Raw genomic sequence first — 9,107 nt, 5'->3', positions numbered from 1 at the left:
GCGCTAAAGTTCTTCTTCTCACATCAACAACAAGAGCATTAGAAGATTGAAATCAAGCAAATCCGTTCACAAGACAATCTAGCTAACCTCTTCACCAAATCACTACCGAAGGCGATGTTTCATAAGCTTGTTCAATGAATAGGTATGCGTTAACATTCTAAGTTGTAACGTTGTTAGTTCTCTTTGGAATTATGTCAAACTCAGGGGGAGTAGCTTGAAGTATACTTGCTTGATCTTAATGTACTCTTTTTCCCTATGATTATGAGCATTTTTCCCACTGGGTTTTTGCTACCTAACAAGGTTTTGACAAGGCACTCACCTTGGATTGATCATATCCATGATGATGTCCCGTAGACATTTAATTTGACTTTGCATTTCTCATGCATTTTTCCTTAAAGTATGAGTTTGTCCCTATTAGGGTTTTACCATAGCCATAGGTTTTTTGTGAGACTTAGTTCCATATGCAAGTTCCTACTTTACTTTGAGACTAGCATGTTCCCAGAATCAGTGCCGACGAGTTGACTCCCTCAACTCTGCATGATGTCAAATCTACTTGAGTATTTACACACTCAAGGAGAGTGTTATAAACTTTGTATTTGAGTGTGATTTTGTAAATCCTAAATTGGATTTGATACTAATTACTCTTCCCTATTAGGACTTGTATTCCTTGGAGGAGAAGGACTCCTCCCTCCCTTATTACGATAAATAAAGGTACTGCATAAGGGGAATAACACATCCTCTACACAACCCTAGAAACACATCTCTCTCATTGCTATGCCCCTCTCTCACCATCAAATAAAATAAACCACAACAACATATTATTTTTTTATTATATTGAACATTGGGTAAATTACATTTTACCCCCTTAGGTTTGGGATTAATTTCAATTCCTTACAATATCTTTAAAACATTTTAATTTCATACATTTACTTATCATTTTATGTCAATTTCATACATCTGTTAGAAAATCTGTAAAGTAAACCGTTAAGTGATGACATAGCAAATATGGGATCCACATTTGTGCTTATGTGGCTGCCAAATTTGTGTCATGTGGTAATTTTTATTTATATACATTTAAAATATAATAATATTTACCCTATTAAAAAAAATTAAAAAAAAAAAAAAAAAAAAAAAACCAAACAATGGCAATCTGCCACCAACTCCTCCTCCACATACTCATCGCAATTGGGGCCACCTTCGACTACCAAAACAGCACCCCCGTTGCCTTCCTCACTGCCATCAACCAAACCCTAAACCTCCAAATCCAGACACTCCATTTCACCCTATCCAAATCCAAGCCCCTTCTCCTCCTCACCTGGCCCAGATCCCACCCCTCTCTCCTCTTTTCTCCTCCTCAACTCCCACCTCGCCTCCATCCACGCCAAGCCTGACAAGTGGACCCACTCTCTCTTCTCCGCCCACCGCACCCAGGAGGGCCTCATCTTCGCCTGTGGCGCCCAGGATGACAAGTGCATAACCATCCAGTACCTTGAGGCCATCTGCAACCTCCAGGCCACCAATTTCACCCCTATCCACACATTCCACGTATCTCTCGTCCTCGACGAGGAGATCGGTGGCCTCGACGGCGTCGCTAAGTTCGCCACCTCCAAGCAATTTCAGGATTTGAATGTGGGGTTTATGTTGGTGGCAGATCACCATTGCTGGGCGGAAGGACTAGCTGAGGGAGTGTAAGGGGAAGATGGGTTTCTAGGTTTGTTTGGTTTTTTTTTTTTAAATTTTTTTTAATTTTTTTTAATAGGGAAAATATTATTATATTTTAAATGTATAATAAATTATTTTTTTGCCACGTGGCACAAATTTGGTAGCCACGTAAGCACAAACGTGGATCCCATATTTGCCACGTCATCACTTAACAGATTTTCTAACGGATGTATGAAATTGAAATAAAATGATAAGCAAATGTATGAAATTGAAATGTTTTAAAGATGTTGTAAGGAATTGAAATCAACCCCAAACCTAAGGAAGTAAAATGTAATTTACCCTTAATACTTTGACCACTTCTATCATCATCTCAAGAAACTCGTCTTATATCATCACAAGTTGATATTTGATTCAAAAACAAAGTCCACTCCGTTCTTGTCTCCCCCACCCTTTGCTTTTAAACAGGCTTCCACATTAACCATACTTATTGCTAATCACAAATAGTACTTAAATCTCTGTGCAATTCTTTTGCGCCATTCCAAAAGTTAAAGTCAATCTCATCACCACAGTTTTGTGTTCTTCTGTCTTTTATTTATTTAATTATTTATTTATTTATATATATATATATATATATTTTTTTTTTTTTTTTATGTCCTGGCATGCTTCAGCATTGCTGTTAAAATATATATCAGTTCATAACCTGTGTAAAGAGAACAGTGGATTCAACATGGATAACCAAATTAATTAAGAAATTATATCATATAATGATTGTTTAAGCTTGCTCATAGCCTATCAACGCTATAAGATAATGCAATCACTAAGTATATATGTTCTTTAAGAGATCACCAACAGAGTTGAAACATTCCAATTCATTTCGTTCCAGTGGTTGATTAATTTGTATATGTACTATGATCTGAATCAAACTAACCTTGAAAACTATATTCTGGTTTACATCGAGTTAATTGCCTGGCATTGTAGGTGCATTGTAATGACTAAACACGAAACCAATGTCTGAGTTGACCAAAGTTAATCCTGATGATCTGTTTGACTAAACGATTGTCCATATTTAATTCACATGTTTATCAGTACATATATCTAACATACATGAGTATTGTTGTCCAAGGCAAGAAGCTATGATAACGCAGGGGAAAATGAAACATTTCCTGTATTGCTTGCTTGGTTTGATTGCACCGATACTTAGAGTTTATGGCCAGGATCAAACAGGTATATGAATTTTTGAACTCAAAATTAGTTTCATTTCGATTTTTGGTTCACTATATGTACCTACAGCTAACAAGCATCGACTTTTTCAACCTGTCGCAGGATTCATTTGCATAGACTGTGACTTACCTGCTGGTCAAAGATATACTGAGCAGACAACCGGCTTGTTTTACATTTCAGATGAAGCTTTCGTGGACAACGGTGAAAGTAAGCTCCTATTGTTGCAATACAGAAGTCTCTACCAACAAGTCTGGTATCTCAGATACTTTCCTGAAGGAATCAGGAACTGTAACAGTATAAACATAACAAGAGGCACCAAATATTTGATCCGAGCAACGTTCATCTATGGGAATTATGATGGCGAAAACATGGCACCAGAGTTTGATCTGCATCTTGGAGCTAACTTTGGGGTGCAGTAAAAAACAACACAATAAAGGAGATCATACATGTTCCTTTGCAGAACTATATACACGTTTGTTTGGAAAATAAGGGCTCTAGGATTCCGTTTATATCAGCAATAGAATTAAGGCCTCTGGATAATTCAACTTACCAGACTCAAATGGGATCCTTAGCAGTCTTCTCACATTATGACGCTGGCACAATAACTTATAAAACATACAGGGTTGCCTTCTCTTTTGTTACTGTAAGAACCCCAGGTCATTTAGACTTATGTGCCTTGCTTAAGTACCATAGTTCTTCCATGTATTTTCGGTGTGGGATTCAGGGTATTTGAAATGTTCTCTTTGATTAAATTCTGACAAAATTATTGTTTCCAGTTATATAGATGACATTTATGATCGCATATGGGATCCCCATCATTACAGTGAATGGAAACAAGTAACCACTTCGCCGACCATCGACCCTGAAAATCAGAATGTCCACCAACTGCCATCTATTGTCATGAGCTCTGCTGCAACGCCGAAAAATGCGACTAATTTAGATCTTTGGTGGAATTCCCCTGATGAAAATACCAAATATTATGTCTACCTTCACTTCGCTGAAATTGAAAAACTCCAAACCAACCTGACTAGATTGTTAAGCATTACTTGGAATGGAAAGCCCTTTCAGGAGCCTTTCCCTCTTCTGTACTTAGCCACATCGACAGTATCCACGACAGAGGCTTTAACTGGAGCAGCACTGCACAACTTGTCAATCTCTCAGGATGGAAACTCTACCCTTGCACCCATCCTCAATGCCCTTGAGATTTATACGGTCATTGAGTTCTTGCAGGAAGAAACTAACCAACAAGATGGTATGCAAATATTTCCAAACAGATCGTCTCCCATTACTAATTTACTGCCGCCATATATATGGCCGACTTAGTTGAGGTTTTCTTTAGTGAATCTTTGTATATTAGTTGGCTTCATACAAAACATCAAGAACACATACGGAGTGAAGAGAAATTGGCAAGGAGACCCATGTGCACCCCAAGAGTACTTGTGGGAAGGGTTACGCTGCAGCTATAATGGTTATGAGCCCCCCAGAATCAAATCCTTGAAAGTGTAATGAACTAAAACGAAGCAAAATTTTCAAATATCTGAACAATCTGAAAGTGGACGTAAAAGCATATAGCGAAATAAACACTAGGCCACATGATGAACAATCAAACAACTCCATCAACATGCTCTTAACACCTGTTAATTTTGGCAACAATTAGTAACTCTATTAGAATTTAGGATAAATTTCAGTTTACTACCCTCAAATTTCGTGATTTTTAACATTTGGTACATGAAGTTTTTTTCGTTCTAGAATCATATCTAAAGTATTAATTTTGAAATAGTTTCATAATCCGTTGATCTGGCAGTTAAGTTTCCTATTAACTGATGATGTGACGCTATATGTCATTAAGAGCCTACGTGAAAATTAAAAATTCAAAAAAATAAAAATAAAAATAAAAAAAATACCCACCCGTCTTCTACCTCCCCCCAGCCCCCTCCCTCCCTTCTTTCATTTGCAACCCGTACCCTCCCTTCTCTCCTCTGCAACCCCCACCCATCCTCCCTCCCTTCTCTCCTCTGCAACCCGCACCACCCTCCCTTCGTCTTCCCCACCCAACGCCCCTTCATCCCCTCCACCCCCTCCACGGCTCCACCCCTCCATCCCTCCAAGAATCCAACCATTTCTGTAAAATAAATCCAAAACCCAGGCAAGAAGAATCCAACCATTTCTGTAAAATAAATCCAAAACCCAAGTCTTAAAATCTTTGTCTCAGTCAAAATTTGTACAAATTCGAAATACCACCACCGCAGTCCCCAGTAGCATACAAACAAAATGAATAAAGCAATTATTTTGTTGTTTTTCTGCAGTGGCCATCTCAGAAACAAAGACAGAAAAGTTCAAAGAAAATGGAGCAAAAGCCCCAGATGAACATAAAACAGAGCTAGAGAGAGAAAGTTAGAGAGAGAGACTGGCGATGGGAGTGTTATGCGTGACGGAGCTCACGGAGGGAGTCCGCGGCAGCTGCCCTCGCATCCAATGGCCCAAACCCGACCCGACCCGCTTCGAATCCCCAAGTTCCCCTCCGTCCGGATACAGACCCTCCATCATCGGCCTCAGGCTCCCAGATCTCCAAATCAACGCATCTGGCTGTGCCACCAGCTGGACGCCGTGCCCATTTCCGTGATGGTTCTGCTTTTTCCTTCCACCCCTCCATCCCCTCCACCCAAGCACCCCAAAAAACATGATAAGGAATTATCAAAACTTCGACTTTTGAATCCGAAAAGATCTTCCGTTTTGGGTCCGGATCCTCCAATCCGCTTCCGTCGTTGTCGCTGCCGTACTCTCTTCACTCTCCGGCGCTCAAATCCTTGAAGCTGTCTTTGCGGTTGGGCCGGAGTTAATGGACTTTTAGTTGTTGTTATGCGCTTGTCGAGGGGAGTGGATACTCTTTTAGCTTGTTTTACAGTGGCAGTCCGTTTGGCTGTCAAGAAAATGTGATGAAATGGCAGAAAAATGTTGAATCTTGTGGTTTTTGTATTGATTTCGGCTTGAAGACTAAGTTCTGAGCTCTAGGGATAGGCAAGTGTAAGACGAAAGGGGTAGAGGGGTAGACGGGTGGAGGCGTGTCGGGTGGGGAAGGAGGTTCTGGTTTTTTTTTTTTTTTTTTTGGGTAAACATTTTATCCAAGTTTGAGGTTGATTTTAATTTCTTACAACATTTTTAAAATATTTCAATTTCATACATTTACCTATCATTTATTTCAATTTCATACATCTGTTAGAAAATCTGTTAAGTAAATCGTTAAGTAATGACGGGGCAAATATAAGATCTACATTTGTGCTGATGTGGCTGCCCAATTTATGTCACGTGGCAAAAAAAAATATTTTTTTTATGTATTTAAAATATTATAATATTTATCCTATTAAAAATAAAAAATAAACCAATCAAACCCAGAAACCATTCCCCCTCCCCCCGATCCACTCCCTCTCCTCCATATCACCCCACCCTACCTCCCCCGCAAACAAACCTGAAACCCATCTTCCCCGACCCCTTCCCCCCAACCCAAACTCCCTCATCCCACCCCATCCTTATCTCCACATCTCCTCCCCCTTAAATACCCAAAATTTTATTAGCCCCAATTTTAGCCCCAACCCTACCCAGTGTTGCAAGCGACGAGGCCGCGGGTCTCAAGGGAACCAGAAGAGGAGGAAGAGACACAGCGGAGCTTAGTACAATAACCATGGTTGTAGTTTTCGATCCGAAACGACTCAATAAAGTTGGATTCAACGCATGGCGGAGCTCAATACAATAACCATCTAGGGTATGCTCAAAACCTCATCTTGGATTCGACGCAGATTTCACAAACGACAGCGAGTATGCTCAAAACCATAGCTGGTTCTCCATATTAACTTTATTTCTTCTTCTCATTGGCTATCACTGAGAGAGATTGGGAGGCTTTTGGATACTTTGTTTGTGAAGAGGTGTTGCAGACGGGAGGAGAGAATGAGATGTTGCAAACAGAGGAGAGAAGCCTGGTATTGGATTTTTTGGGGTTTGGGTTTCTAGGTTCTGTCGACGGAGGAGGAGGAGAACAGAGGGCGTGAACTGGGGAGGTTTTAGGGATTTGAGTGGGGTGGGGGGTTGCGGGGAAGGATTTCTGCGAGGTTTTTTTTTTTTTTTTTTTTTTTTTTTTTTTTTAGGATAAATTATTATAATATTTTAAATGTATAATTTTTTTTTGCCATGTGGTAGCCACATCAACACAAATGTGACAGCCACGTCAGCTCTTAACGAACCAATGTATGAAAAATGTAACGGCTGTATTATGTTAAAATAAAATAGTACTTGAGGTATGAAAGTGAAATTTTTTGAAGATATTGTATAGGTTGTAATAGACCTCAAACTTAAGATGGTAAAGTGTAATTTACCCTCTCTTTTTTTTCTTTTTTTTCCTTGAATTTTTAATTTCTACGTAGACCCTTAATGACACGTGGCGTCTAGTCATTATTCACATAGGTGCCACGTCATCAGTTAACGGAAGACTTAATAGCCAGACTAACGGATGTATGAGACCGTCTCAAAATTAACACTTTAGATATGATTCTGGGACGAAAAAAACTTCATGTATCAAATATTGAAAACTACAAAACTTAAGGGTAGTAAACTGAAATTTACTCGAGAATTTAAATAGAATAACACAAATAATGACTGATTCATTATATACAAATGCAGATAACAGGTCAAATATATTGAGTTGGGCAGACAGACTTCGGATTGCAATTGACGCTGCACGCGGTCAGCAAGTAGAAATTTTCGTAGTCCCTCTATAGCATATCTACTTTTTTTTATCTTGTGTAACAAGTGTCAAGAAAATTTGCAATGTAGGATTGGAGTATCTGCACTACGGCTGCAAACCTCCTATAATCCACAGAGATGTAAAATCTACAAATATATTGTTGAATGAAAACTTTCAAGCCAAACTAGCGGATTTTGGCCTCTCCAGAAATTTTCCTGCTGAGGATGGGACTCGTGTGTGGACACGCGTTGCAGGAACTCCTGGGTACCTTGACCTCGAGTAAGTCTTTTTGCCTTTTTACTTTACCCTTCATCTTTCGTCTGCTATACAAAGGAACCAGAAGGATGAAGAAAGATGTTACAAATTGATGTTTTAGGAAATATTATTAGAAGTATGATTTGAATTTCATGGTTTGGTTTTTCAGGTACTACCAATCAAACATGTTAAATGAGAAAAGTATTGTTTATAACTTCGGGGTTGTGCTGTTGGAGATTATAACAAGTCGACCCATCATATCGCAGACGCATGAAAAAGTTCACATTACGAAATGGGTTAGCTTCATGGTTGGCAAATGAGATATCAAAAGTATCGTTGATTCAAGGCTGAAGGGAAACTTTGATAGCAATTCTGTCTAGAAAGCTGTTGAAAAAGCTTTGGATTATGTATCTTCTCGTTCTATCACAAGGCCAACCATGCGTGAGGTAGTGATAGAGCTGAAGGAGTGCTTGGCAGCGGAGTTGGCTCGGAAAAAGAACAATCGCCATACTGATTCAGAAGATTCCATGGAAATGATGTCATTAAAATTCACCACCAAAATGAGTCCCTTACCTACGTAGTGGTACTTCTCTGTCATATTGTATAGGGTGTGGAAAATCTTGTCTCAATTTCAACTCTCTGGTTGCTGTTTACGTACAAAGTAAATGGCGCACGCCATAATCGATTGATGGACCAGCTGTTCTACCTTGATCCAATTAATTTGCTTGATTAGTCCTCTACGTTATTTTTGTTTCTAAAAATAGTTTGTTCTACCAATTTACTGCAACTAAATTGTTCGATCTATGATTAGCAATTTATGTTTAGATACATTGAGAATGACCAAAGATGAAGTGATTTATTTTAAGATTATTGAATTAGGGTTTTTATTTTATTTTCTGAGTTATTTCTTAAAGTGATAAGATATGATATTGTTAATTTTTTTTGTTATTCCTCTTCATTTGTGATTGAGAAGTGTTAGGTTTGATTCTCGTTAAAAGCGAATTTGAATCATATTATTGCTAACCTATTGTCAGGCTTAGTTCACTTCCCCACCTAGTGTATATAATTTTGTTTGTTCAAAAAAAAAAAAAAGTAGGTTTATCAACAAAAATATTCGCCAAAATATAGGAAACCAACTGAAGCAGCTCAGAGATGCTGAAGAGGACGAGGGGAACAGCTCCTTGTTATAGCAACAGAGGTATGCCTTGCTTCACGTCTTGCTGTTGTTTTCTTC

General features: G+C 38.8%; 1 pseudogene; it reads left to right on the top strand.

Moving 5' to 3' along the window:
- The first annotated feature begins 2,810 nt into the window (after positions 1-2,810).
- Positions 2,811-8,629, top strand: LOC137740593 (putative LRR receptor-like serine/threonine-protein kinase At1g51860; annotated as a pseudogene).
- The last annotated feature ends 478 nt before the right edge of the window (positions 8,630-9,107 follow it).

This window comes from Pyrus communis, chromosome 9 (genome assembly GCF_041283825.1).
Source record: "Pyrus communis isolate YQ-2024b chromosome 9, ASM4128382v1, whole genome shotgun sequence".
In the NCBI taxonomy this organism is placed as follows: domain Eukaryota; kingdom Viridiplantae; phylum Streptophyta; class Magnoliopsida; order Rosales; family Rosaceae; genus Pyrus; species Pyrus communis.
This window is presented reverse-complemented; position numbering and strand designations above follow the sequence as displayed.